The sequence below is a fragment of the Galeopterus variegatus genome, unplaced genomic scaffold (assembly GCF_000696425.1).
Source record: "Galeopterus variegatus unplaced genomic scaffold, G_variegatus-3.0.2 Scaffold214, whole genome shotgun sequence".
Lineage (NCBI taxonomy): Eukaryota > Metazoa > Chordata > Mammalia > Dermoptera > Cynocephalidae > Galeopterus > Galeopterus variegatus.
Genome location: NW_007726325.1, coordinates 453,529 through 466,690, shown reverse-complemented (window position 1 = coordinate 466,690; position 13,162 = coordinate 453,529). Strand labels below are relative to the sequence as shown.

The window sequence follows — 13,162 nt, the reverse complement described above, 5'->3', positions numbered from 1 at the left end:
CTCTTTTCTCTGATTGGCTGGTGATATTGTTTATGAACTGTAGTTTGGTCTTGATATTTTACAGGAAGTAGAAAACCTGATAATAATTTAAAAGTTTCTAATCAAATCCTAAGGACTGTAAAGACAACTAACTCCTTATTTATTCTGCTTTTTACCCTGGTTATTAGGTTCTTAATGATATAGTACTTAAGACTTTTTTAGCATTCTAAAAATTGACAAAGGAAACAAAAAACAATTATAATTGATGGATAAAATAACGAGCTATATATCTCTTAAGAAACAAAACCAATCACAACCAAATTTATAAAGGAAGGATCACTAACATTTCAACTCCAAATGGTGTGAATGAATGCAGGAAAATAAAAAACATGTGATCATTTTAGTCCTCCAAAGAAAGGACCAGTAAGCCAGAGGAAGCTCTAAAATAATATTACTTCATAAGGTTGGCTCATCACAGGCCAAAAAAAAAAAAAAAAAAATGTGAACATGAACTTCAGTTGAAAACGTTGGTGATTTTTTTTTAGTATAATTGCACAATCTAGTGTTTAAACTGAAACCACAAATATATAGCCCCTGTTGGAAGAAAAACTTTTTCCTCCCATACGCCTGTGTGATGGGTCTTTCCTGATGACATGTCAAATGGGAAGCCCTTGGGGAAATCCAAAACTATTGGTTTGGGTTTTAAACCTCTGATCCAAGTTTTACATAGAACTCCCCCACCGCCATGTGAAAGCCATCTATGTATTTTCATGGCTCTAGAATTTAATAGAAACATTGCCACAATCTACATTTAATTGCTTTTCCTAAGATGTAAAGCATGAAAAGAAAGAAAAAATAGCTATAGGCCTCAGAAAAGATACCCAATAGTTGCCTTTTGTTAATTGAAATGATCCTTTTAAGCAGCAGCTGTATTTCTGTTACATTAGGAAGCAATGTTTAAGCTTATTCCTATAGATTTTGCACATCTTGGAGGGAAAACATTGGGATGATGGCGATTTTTAATACATAAAAACCTGATTAAATACTTACAAAGAAAATGTATACAAACATGTTTAAGTTAAAAGGCATATGCTACTTTTGCTACAATGAACATGTATTACTATTATGTTTTTAAAGTCAACGTTATCACAGATACTTCTCTGGTATTGCCAGATAACCTGTGTTGTAGATATCGTTTTAGCAGATGTGGGAAATTTGGTACTGTCAATTTGTAAGGTTTTTCTGGCTTTCCACCTATGTCTTGTATAAATCTCCAACACCCTCTTCTACTCCCTTATCACAACCAGAGGAAGAAAGAGAGAGAGAAAAATTATCGATATAAGTTCCAGCAAGTTACTGCCCAAAGATATCGGAGCTTGAGAAAATCAGATTTCATCAAGAAAGAGTATACCGAAGGGGATTTCTAAACCCTTTAAAGGGCGTTTTCACAGTTGATGGCAGTGGTTTCGCATCACTTAAATCTGAATTCAAATCCTATATATGATTTTCCTTTCCCTTGTTAGAAGGAATAATCACAGGCATTCTTACACTTCTCAACCATGGTTGGGATCATTTTCAGCTCACAACTGCAACAAAGATTGGTAGAATTTTTTGTGGAACAGAAAAAAAGCTCAAGAAACGAAAGAAAAGGTTCGTGGTGATGTATGTGGATTTAGAAGTGCTTGAAAAGGTGATAGCTGGACCAGACATGGGGGGAGACAAAGGAAATGTAGGGATCCTGCCGGAAAGAAAGGACAAGAATCAGGAAGGAGATGCATGCCAGCCAGTTCCCTGCATCAGCAGCTAGGCGTAATGACCAGGCAGGGGAAGCAATCTCCAGGAGGTAAGACAGGCAGAGGGTTTGCTACTGGCCTTTTTTCTTTCTTTCTTTCTTTTTTTTTCTTTCTTTATTATACATACATGTGGGGTACAACGTTGATTTTCAATAATTGCGTACAACGTGTGGTGGTTAAATCAGGATGGTTAGCTTATTCATCAATACAACACGAAATCATTCTTTGTGTCTGTTGACCAATTCATTAGCCCCCTCCCTCTGCCCCTCCTCTCCCCTTTTCCACCTTTAGTTTTCTAAAAGTTCAATGTATTACTGTGATTGTTCTTTGTTTCTTTCTTTCTCTCTGTCTCTCCTTATTGTTCATTTAAAAATATGGAACACTTCACAAATTTGAGTGTCATCCTTGCACAGGGGCCATGCTAATCTTCTCTATACCCTTCCAGTTTTAGTTATACGTGCTGCCGAAGCGAGCACTGCCTCTGGCCTTTGATGTACATGGACTATTTGTGTTTTGAGGACTATCACTGGAGGTAACATGATGCAGTATTATTATAAAAATACATATCAAAATGGGCAGGAAAACAGTCATGGGTGTACAATAATTAAAATGGTTATAGAAGTTGTGTACTGGGCCGGCCCGGTGGCGCACTGGAGAGTGCGCTGCTTGGGAGCACGGTAGCGCTCTGCCGAGGGTTCGGATCCCATGTGGAGACCGGTTCCCGCTCAATGGCTGAGCGCAGTGCGGGCACAACACCGAGGGTTGTGATCCCGTTGCCGGTCCCCGGTACGGGCACGACACTGAGGGTTGCGATCCCGTTACCGGTCAGTAAAAAAAAAAGACAAAAAGGGAAAAAAAAAAAAAAAGAAGTTGTGTACTAATTACATGAATATATTTGTTATAGAATTTCATTTTCTACCTCAAAGACAGATTTACAATTCTTATATCACCCCAGGCCAAGAGAATCTTTACTCAAATTTCACAATTTGTTTAGCCACTTTCACACATTTTTTTCTCTGGAGAGTTGAAGATGGGGCACACTTCCCTTCCCCATCCGTGACAACCCACTCTATGACCATGACATGATAACATGGTTTCATCTTATCACTTTCAGCAGAGTTGGCTAATTTAAACAGGTGGGTTTGGGGTAAGTCTCCCTATCCTGCCTGATATCACAGTTTGAGCATGCAGGAGACTAACAAAGACATGAGCTTTCAGCCGAAAATACCCAGTTCCCCAAATTGCAAGTCAGGTACCCACTAACAGAAGATGGCCAACTAGACTTCTGTTCAAAAGGCTACACAGGAAAAGGACTATCTCCAGGGTCATCAAGGCCCAACCAGATGTTGAGCTTCAGATAGGAAAGCCCACGTCTTACCCTCAGAAGCAGACACAACATCCACACCAGCCGATGTCTCTCACCCCTAAGAGCAGCCTGACTGGGCATTCAGTACTCACTGAGGGGCGTCAGCTGACCCCACACCACTCACTACACTCTGGAGTTGGCCGGATTGGTATTTATAACCTGCCTGCATTTCTTGTGACATGAAAGTGGAATCTTGAGAGACTGCTTTCCCAAATGGGAACTGACCGTGGTTTCACACAAAAGAATTTAGAATTAAGGACTTAGAACATTAATCATAGATTCTCTGAAGAAAACCAACTCTAGCCCCACTTGGTACTCCATTTGAAGATCTGATGCTAAAAAAAAAACAAAACAAAACGATCCAATGCTATAAACTATACTCATATCCACCATCTTATCCTCATTTCAGCCGTCAACCAGAGAGTCAGCATTTCTGTCGTGAGGGGCATAATCTGACAACACAATAACCAGAACTTTCCATACTCATATCCACCATCTTATCCTCATTTCAGCCGTCAACCAGAGAGTCAGCATTTCTGTCATGAGGGGCATAATCTGACAACACAATAACCAGAACTTTCCCAGTCTCTGCAGTGCTTTCTCTGCTGGATTGACAGCCTCTGAGGCAGGAATTCTTAACATGAGGACTCTGGATCCCTAGGAGTCTATGGATGGGCTTTAGAGGGTTCCTAAATCCCTTAAAACTGTATGGCAAATGCATACATTCCTGTATATGTGCTTTTTCTCAAGGAGGTCTTTGGTTCTCATCAGATTCTCAAAGGAATTTGTGTCCAAAAAAGTTATTAGGAAACACTATTCTAAAACCTAAGCCAATCAGTCCATGAAAAACCTTGTTATGTGGGGAATAGGACAGTCAGCAGGTGCTGTGAAAGGAGGTCTGACTTCAGGTGTCAGACCCTTGCACATCCAACTAACCCTGAGTTGGGCTTCCAATAAAATGAGTTGTTGATTTATCATTGATTTATCCTTTATTTATCACACCATGTCCCAAGAGATTCGAGGCCCTGATGATAGGGAAGAACATAAGACATCTAGGCCATTTGAAAGCTTATTACAATCACTGAAAATCTAAAGCCAGGTGAAGCAGATAATCTCAGTACCATGATTTCTGCTATGGCAATGTCATTTACTTTCAATGGGTTTATTTTGTGATAACATTGTTGTTATGGCATATTTCTAATTGTTATTACTATTTTGAGTTCCAGAGTTCTATATATAGGATACTACATTTTATCAAAAATTATACTTTCTTTCCTTCTTTAATGTAATGTTATTATATGCTAAAGCCCAAAATGTTTTCTGGACATAGCACTCCCATATTCTGCTACAGGTTTATTCATAATTATCACCTCCCAATGGTTTGATATAGGATGTTCATGGATCCTCAACTCTCCCTATGGCCAGCTTGCTCTGTGCTTGTAGTTTCCCTGTTTACATCTCCTTTCAGTCGGTTCAAATGCCAGACAAAATTTGTTGAGCTGTAGAAGGAAAGTTTGTGGTACAATCTATATTCCTTTAAGGAGTATCTTAAGTACAACCTCTTGTTTTTAGTTTGTTACTATAACAAGTAAGTAACTTGACCCTTCTTTGCTTTATCTGTTGTCACAACCCTTTTACATTATAAACTCTTACAATGTGAGCCTCTAGGTAACGTGCAGGGCGTGTGCACAACATACAACATACACACACACACACACACACACAGAGGTATGCATTCCTTGGACCAACCCAAATTATTAAGTATGATCTGCAGACCATTCATATCAGAGTCTTTATAAGGTGGGAGGACTTGTTAAAAATGCGTATTCCTGTCAACCTCTAAATCAGAATGCATGGAGGTGGACGTAGGGTGCTGCATTTGTTAACGCGTCCCCCAGGTGATTCTGAAACACACTAACATTTGAGAACTCATGATTTAGAAGAATCATTTCCTCTCTGGTTTGAGCCTCTATTTTTTTTCAGATCAAAATGGAGCTATTTTCACCTCTGAGATCAGCATCTCCCTGTCTCTTCCTAAGAAATGTTCTCTCCTCTCTCTCTGGCCTTTGCCAGTAGCTTCTCTCTGGGCTATTCTCAGTCCCTGCAATCTACTTTAGCAAGTCCTCAGGATCCAGCCAGTCACTTCATCCTCCTTCCTCAGTTGCTCTAAAGAAATCCCTTTAGCATCCCCAGACTCTCTTTACATTACCCTGCCCAGGGATTTCCAGCATACATCTGCATGTTAAAGGCAAGCGCCATCTGGTCCACAAAACTCCTCATAGCCTCCCTCTTAAATATTAAAACTATTCAAAATTATTTACTTACAGATGTTCTCCAAATGTTTTTAATGCACACATACCACTACTACAGTAAATGAAGTTAAAACAAAATTCTACTTCAGCATTCTAACACACCAAATGCTTTCATTTTTTATGACTCACATTTAATTCTCGTTTATAATGAAATCAAAATGTAAGTAAAATTTTTAATCCTGCTTTTCTAACTTAACATTATATCAAATATATTTTCATGACTATCATAATTATGACTTTTAATGACTACAAAATATTCCATGGAGTTAATGCTGCCAGAGTTTCTGTTGGTTAATGTTCAGGTTATTTTCAGATTTTGCTGTTATACATGATAATAGTCAATGTGTTCATGCATGTTATTTCTTCCTTCTTTGAATTATTTATTTAGGACAAACTTCCAGAGATGGAATAGATGAATTAAAGTGTATGAACATTTTAATGGCTCTTGATACATATTGCCAAATTGTCATATTTTTATTTTACACAATTCCTCAGACTCTCAGAAAAAAAAAAGGGTGGGGTGCCTGATTTATTGTGTTTGCAGATTTTCATGGTATAAATACTCCGACTGTGGCTAATTTCAAGCTACCAACAAAGCATCACTGAATGCAGAATTGAAAAGAGATGCTCAAGCAACACACCACTATATAGTATTTCCATCATACAAATAAATTGAAGTAAATAACTTCAGTAGCTTGCAAATTTCTGAAAATATTATAATCAGCTTTTGCCAGCAAGTACAAACTGGCTATAGAGCACCACTGTAAATATATCACTTGATATTTTGCAAGAACACATCTCTTTTTTTTTTTTCATTGAAGCCATTGAAAATTCATCTTATTCCCATATGTGTGGCAAATGAAGACCATGCAGATCACGCAAATAATGAACAAAACATAATGAATAAAACATAATGCAAAAAAAGTATACAGTGGGATACCTATCTCCTATCTGGTTGATTAATTCTGCCTACCCATTCCCAAGCATTCATTTTACAGTGGTTTTTTTTTTTTTTTCCATGAGGTCATGTATACAAACTATTCATTTACTGTAACAATGAACTGAATGAATAACTACATGTACTTCTCATGGCAAATGTGATGAGAATTATATTGCCTATTACTTAACCACTCTCTTCCTTGGTTTTCTTTTCTACGAAATGGGGAAGAGGTCAACGCTGACTTCAGTTTTACAAGAAACTAAGTGCAGAGATAAAAAGGCCACAACTTAACGCTCTAAGAAGCAATTGAGCATTTGGTAATGCTCTGGAAATTTCTTCCAAAAGTAATTAATTAGTATTCTATTTTACTGGAAAAGAGAGATGGAAAAGTGATTTGGCACCTTCTCCCTTAGCAAAATTTTTTCTTTGGGCTCTCCTGAGTAATAATATATAGCCTCTACATGTATATATAACTTCAGAGTTTTTTAAGAAGTGGTGCCCTATGTTTGCATGTTAAAATATAAATATGACTGAGCTAAACATGCTCATACCCTTGACCCAGTCATCCTATTCCCAGGAACTACTCCCGAGGAAAAAATTTGAAACAAAGGAAGATACTTTCTGTGTGAAGATATGAATCACAATGGAGAGAAGATCAGTTTGCCTCATTTCAGCACTTCCTCAACTTACCATCTCAGTGCTTGTGGCCCTGGTAGGAGAGTTCTGGATTAATGGCTCCCAAATTCCCACGTTTAAAACAACTGCCTCCAAGTCATGTTAGGACTTGTATTTATATCACACAGATTCCTGGACCCCACTCCAGTTTGTTTCTATAACAAATAAATAACTTGTCCCTCCTGGCCTTTCTCTGTTCTCACACCCTTTTCCTATCAAAAGCCCTTAGATTCTGGGCCTCTAGGTAACAGCCTAGATGGACATGAAAATTCTTAAATTCCTATTTCTTTTTTTTGGCGGCTAGCTAGTACAGGGATCTAAACCCTTGACAGTGTTGTAACACTATGCTCTAACCAACTGAGCTAACCAGCCAGCCCAAAAATTCCTATTTCCTAAAACCTCCCCAAGTGGTTCTGATGCTCAGCCAGCTTTAGGAACCACTGTCCAGGCCAGACCAGACAAATCAATATCGTCTCTGAACAACTGTCCATATCTGGGAAACAGTATGACAACTTCTTGTGCCAGTCGTCAAGAAGTTGCTCAGGGCATTCATGCAACTGTCAGAATCAAAAGACTTAAAGAGTCATGGAGGAGCCATATGTTTCTGGCACTCTTCCAGTTCTTTCCATTCACATGTTCCATCTCTGACACCCCTCCTAGCCCTTACTGCCCACCCCAACACCCCACACTGTGATGCTGCCTTCCAGCCTCCACTTGGGCACCCCCTCTTGACTTGCACCCATCCCTTTCCACACACAAAGCCAAACATACCATCCTTATAGCATCGGTGGGGCTCTAGAAGGGAAACAATATTACCACTTGACTAACTTAAACTGTACCCATAATTGAGACTCCCCTGCATCATAATTAACATACCAGCTGGATTTGCACTTTTAAAAGGGGACTTTCTTTTTTTTTTTTTTTTTTTTCCTTTTTGTCTTTTTTCGTGTCTGGCAACGGATCGCAACCCTCAGTGTCGCGCCCGTACAGGACCGGGACCGGCAACAGGATTGCAACCCTCGGTGTTGCGGCCGCACCTCGCTCAGCCAGTGAGCGGGAACCGGTCTGTATGTGGGATCCGAACCCTCGGCGGGAGCACCGCCGCGCACTGTAGCAGTGCGCCACCGGGCCGGCCCCTTTGTTTTGTTTTTTTAATGATGACCGGTAAGGGGATCTTAACCCTTAACTTGGTGTTGTCAGCACCACACTCTCCCAAGTGAGCCACTGGCCAGCCCCATGCTAGGGTGGAGCGCCACTGCGCTCCCAAGCGGCACACTGTAGCAGTGCGCCACCGGGCCGGCCCTATAAGGGGACTTTCTAATCCAAAAGAATCTCTAATCTAGAGTGGAATGGGGAAGCAGGATGCTTTTTAATCTTGGCTTTCATGTAGACCCAAGCATCCAGAACCCAAACAAGCACTTTGAGTACTCATTGTCAAAAAGGTTCCAATTCCTGAACAGAAATGGGTTCTTGTTCACTATACTATATGTTCGTTATTATATAGATTTAGATATTTCATGGTCCAGAAAACAAGTGTTCTGAATCATGATGATATGCTAACTCTTTAAAGGAACATCCAGAAAAAGAACAGCAGCACAACCATAACATCTCATTCTTAAATGCAAAGGAGTAACACATAGTTCATGGAATTATTGGACTGCCTTTTGAGAAACAGAGACTTGCTTATAGTCCATGAGCCAACTTGTCCTCCCAAGAGGAAGGCCACTTTAATTACTGGATGATTTAAGGGTCTCTTAAAATGTAGACACCAGAAGTGGAAGTCTTACAGGGACCCAAAGTCACACAAACCTTTCTCTGCATAATTGATGTACTAAGGGAAGACAGCAGGAGATAAGGGAGTACCTACAGACATGGGGATGCAGAAAGCAGTCCCAAAGATGAAGAGGCAAAGACCATCAAGGTCCCTCTCAAATGGAATTCTGGCAGAGCTGTCAGAGCTGATAGGGGGAGCCCAATGCAAAAGAAGACTAGAAAACTACTGAATGGAGCCTATTCTCAGTGGCCTCTCAAGGTCCTGCCTAACCTCTCCACACCCTAACTCCCCAATCTTATTTCCTACTATGAATTAAACAAACTTACTCTCTTCTCAGGCCAGTCTCTTCAACTAGGCTAGTCGTTTCCAAGTCAGTCTCACCTTTGGGCCTTTGCCCATGCAGTCCTCTCAGTCTGAAATAACCTTCTCCTTCTCTGTCTACTCAAACTTCACATCCTTCCAAAGCCCATATCTCCCAGACTACTCCAGTTTACCCAAAATCCCTTTCCTGGAACTCCTAAAACTCTTACAGCTCACGTCACTCCATTCATCATTTAATTCCCTTCTTGCACTGCTTCCTAAATTTTACTTCTTACCACAACTACTAGATTACAAGATCCTTCAAGGCAGAGATTTTTTAATATTTCTCTTATATCTAACAGTACCAGCTTAGAATTAATGAGTGATCATCAACTACTTGTTGCTTGCTTGAATACTTCAATGGCAGCTTTAATTTAGTAAAGCACCAAAACTGGTGATTTCCCAGACTTTATTTGGTTACGACCAGGGCTACTGGCTGGTACCTCACAGCAAAATCAAGCCACCTAAAAACTAAGTTTAATTTAATTTAAAACTATATACTTACACATCATATACCACTTTTAGAAAGTGGACATCAGCATTAGGATAGGTAAAACAAACAAGCTAGGAATCCCAGATCCAAAACTACATCATTTATTTTTGGCTTCTTTTCTGAATTAGAAGATTTTTAAATTTATATTTGTACAACTTAGATGATCTTCAGATTTACTTCATCAGACACTGGGTGATATTTAAACTACCCATAGAGTTAAGCTCATTCATAGTCAATCACAAACACATGCGTTCTCTAGGAGACTATCTGGAAAACCAAAAAGCCAACTAATATAACTTTTAATGCTTCAAAAACTATATGCAACTTGTTAGGACTTGGGTTTGGGGAAATATCAGAGCAACTCCCTCTCCCCCTTATAAGTTGGTTTTATAACAGGTAGAACAGTATAATTTCAATGTTTAGCCTAGAGTAAAAGCTAAATAAAATTAGAAATATTCCTTTTGACACTGAAGAAGTATTTTTAAAGAAGCAGAGGTCTTACCTGTTGCAGAACACCAAAGAAATTTCTTAACACCAAAATGACTGACTCCGGAAGTCAAATTTGTTCGGCGCAGGTAGGTAAAAACAAAAGCAGCCCAAGTCTTTTCACTGGTGATTTTCTTCCAGGATCAACCTTTCTCTCCTCCCCAAGAATATAACTGATTCACACTGGAAGAACTAAAAATTTAAGAGTTGGGCTGCTAGAGGATCCAACCCAAGATGATTGGGTTTAGTGTGCGTGGTGACTGAGGCAGCAGGAACAATCCGAATATGACAAAAGAGATTAGCAAGTTCCTGTGCATAAGTCAGTTTCCTGTATCTGGCTTCTCCGCAGAGGGGGTTTCATTTGTGTGGGTTTAGAGCTGTGTGTGTGCACGTGCATTTCTCTCCATGAGAATATGAAACTTCCCCCGATATGAGGCAGAATAAGGACTTTGCTACACTGCTAGGTTTGTGTTTAATTTATCCTCCCCTTTTCCACCATTTCTCTTTCCCCCATCTCTCCATCTGCATTTTCTTATGTAAAACTGAGAAAAGGAAGAGTGAAAAACCAAGACGATTCCTTAAGGAAGTGAAATAAAGACTGACTGGTCTTGGTTAATTTAAGCTTAGGATAAAGCACCTTAGAACTGATAGGTCAGCATGGTGAACATACTAACTGTGGGGGAAAAACAGTAGGTGGGTTGTTCGCTTTGCTTTGCTTTATTAAGAGCTACCAAATAATAATTTGGAAAGAAGAGACTCAGCCACAGCGAAAGCTCCAGCAGCCCTGCCGTGCATTAACCCTTGTAGGGACTGGCACCTGTGTACGTGACTGTGAGTTGTTTTCAGACTCCACAGAGTTTCACTATTTGCCTAAAAACACGATTTTACTTCTTTTGTCCTTCTGTGCAATCCAGGTGTAGAGACCATCTGCAACTATTTAGATTATGGCTGAATGGCCTTAACCAACAAATTTACCTTTGATGATGCGATCACAACACCCCGTGCCCCAAATCCCTGAATAATTGTAAATGCTACTGCTAAGGATGATATCTTGGTCAAAATATGCACGTGCCATAAAGATAAAGTCAACTCCATTCAAGTCAACAAACATTTAGGGGGCCTATACTATGTGCAAGATACAGTGTTTAGCACTGGGGTGGGGGTGAGAAACACACTCAGAGACAGAATCCTGTTATGTGACTGATACTGTGCATAGAAGAAAAGCACAAAGACCAAGACAGAATTATTACCCATCCTTGCAGGGCCTAAATCCTAGATGAGCTGGGGAAGACAAACAAAAACATTAAAGTAAATGCAATAATTCCTAATTATGGTAGCCATTATCAAGGAATCAGAGAGGAAGCTGAGCTAGATGGCAAGGCAGTATCTTCATACTAGATATTTGGACAGCTGACATTTAAGCTGAGACTAAAACCATGTCTCTCAGCCCTGGCTGAAAATTAGAATTGTCTGAGAAGCTTTTTTAAAGTATCGGTGCCTAAGCCCCAACCACAAAGATTCTAGTTTAATTGGTCTGGGTTGAGGCCTGGGCATCAATGTTATTTTAAACTTCCCTGATTACTCTAAAGTGCCGCTAACCACTCTGATTGATGAGGAGGCAGCCTGTGGAGAGTAGGAGGAAGAACATTCCAAGCAGAGGCAAATAGCATGTGCAAAGGCCTTGAGGTGGGAAAGAGCTTGGCATGTACAAGGAAGTGAAAGAAGATTAATGTGTCTGGGTTGTAGTGATGGAGAGATAAATGATACAAGATGAGCATTCTTATAGATGGACACACAATTACCAAGCTCACAAGAGCTTGAACCTACGTGTCAATTTGTTAAGGTACAGTAAGAACTCAGTCTTCCAGGTGAGATCCTTGAGCCCCTGATGAGCACATTATCTCCTTCTAAAAAATTCTCCGTGGAAAGCCAGATTACCACAGTGATGTTATTAAGTGAGCAGAACACATGATTTGTGGATACTTTCTTTATTTACCTCTGGTTTTGTTCATCAAAGGATTTAGGGCACCTTGTAGAGATATACCTTAGCAAGATAAAACAAATTAAAAACAAGAAATTTAAAAATGAGGCCAAGAAAAATTAAGACAAAAATTAAGCTAAAACCAGGGGCAAGGTTAATACAGAAAATGTATGCCGTGTGGTTCTAAGCTTTTCATCAACTGGTATGAAGTGGGAAACACTGCCACAAAGAAAATTCAGTGCCCACTGGACAAAAATAGATGTGTTGCTCAGGATGGTAAGGTCTTCCTGGCTCCCTGGTGCTGACAATAAAGAGAAACTTTGCCCCTGGGATTTTCATAGAGAGGACATCCTTAGACTAAATGCACCCAGCAACAAGTTCTGTGAGGTGGTTCCTGACATTTTTCCTTAGTGTAGGCTGATTTCATCTTGCCAGAGTTTACTGAAAGCAATCCTAGGGTGTGCTTGGGGGAGAGTGCGGCAGGGGGTTAATATTGTGTGTGTATCCCACAACGCTGCTTTGATGTTCCAATGTAATCCAGAGATGAAGATTAACTTCAGAAGTGTTTCAGAAAATTCAAGACAAAAATTTTTTTCATCCAAGCTTCTAAAAGATTTGGGGCGACAAAGAGCCCAGCAAGAGATCCAGTGGTTTTCTCAGTGTCCCAGCTGGACACTGTCTCCCCTTGAGAAAGCAGAGGAGTCACAATGACAGCTGCCTGCATGGACAGACAGCCCCCAGCACCTCCAGCAGAAGGTGAGGCAAGGCTCTGCCCTTTGGGGAAAAAAATAAGAGGGCCGCAGGCATGATTTATAAGCACAGGGCATCAAGCCTTGTACATCTTCTGCACAAAAGGGCAGACATACTCTAGGGTCAGGAGGGATTGGGTGTGTCTGCAAGGCAGTGCCTTGCCACGTTCAGCTGTGAGACACCGTTTTGCTCCAGGCTCCCTGGCTATCCATCCTTACTCTTCTGAGACTCGCACTCTCTGCGTGGAACTGCA

At 40.2% G+C, this 13,162-nt stretch overlaps 1 protein-coding gene across 1 annotated transcript in view; it reads right to left on the bottom strand.

The window, feature by feature from the left end:
- Window positions 1–10,435, bottom strand: part of RHOH (ras homolog family member H) — a 44,215-nt gene extending 33,780 nt beyond the window's left edge. Inside the window, exon 1 of the mRNA XM_008565934.1 lies at window positions 10,195–10,435. The gene's annotated coding sequence lies outside the window, so the exon portion shown is untranslated. The remainder of the gene's footprint in view (window positions 1–10,194) is intronic.
- Window positions 10,436–13,162: the final 2,727 nt, after the last annotated feature.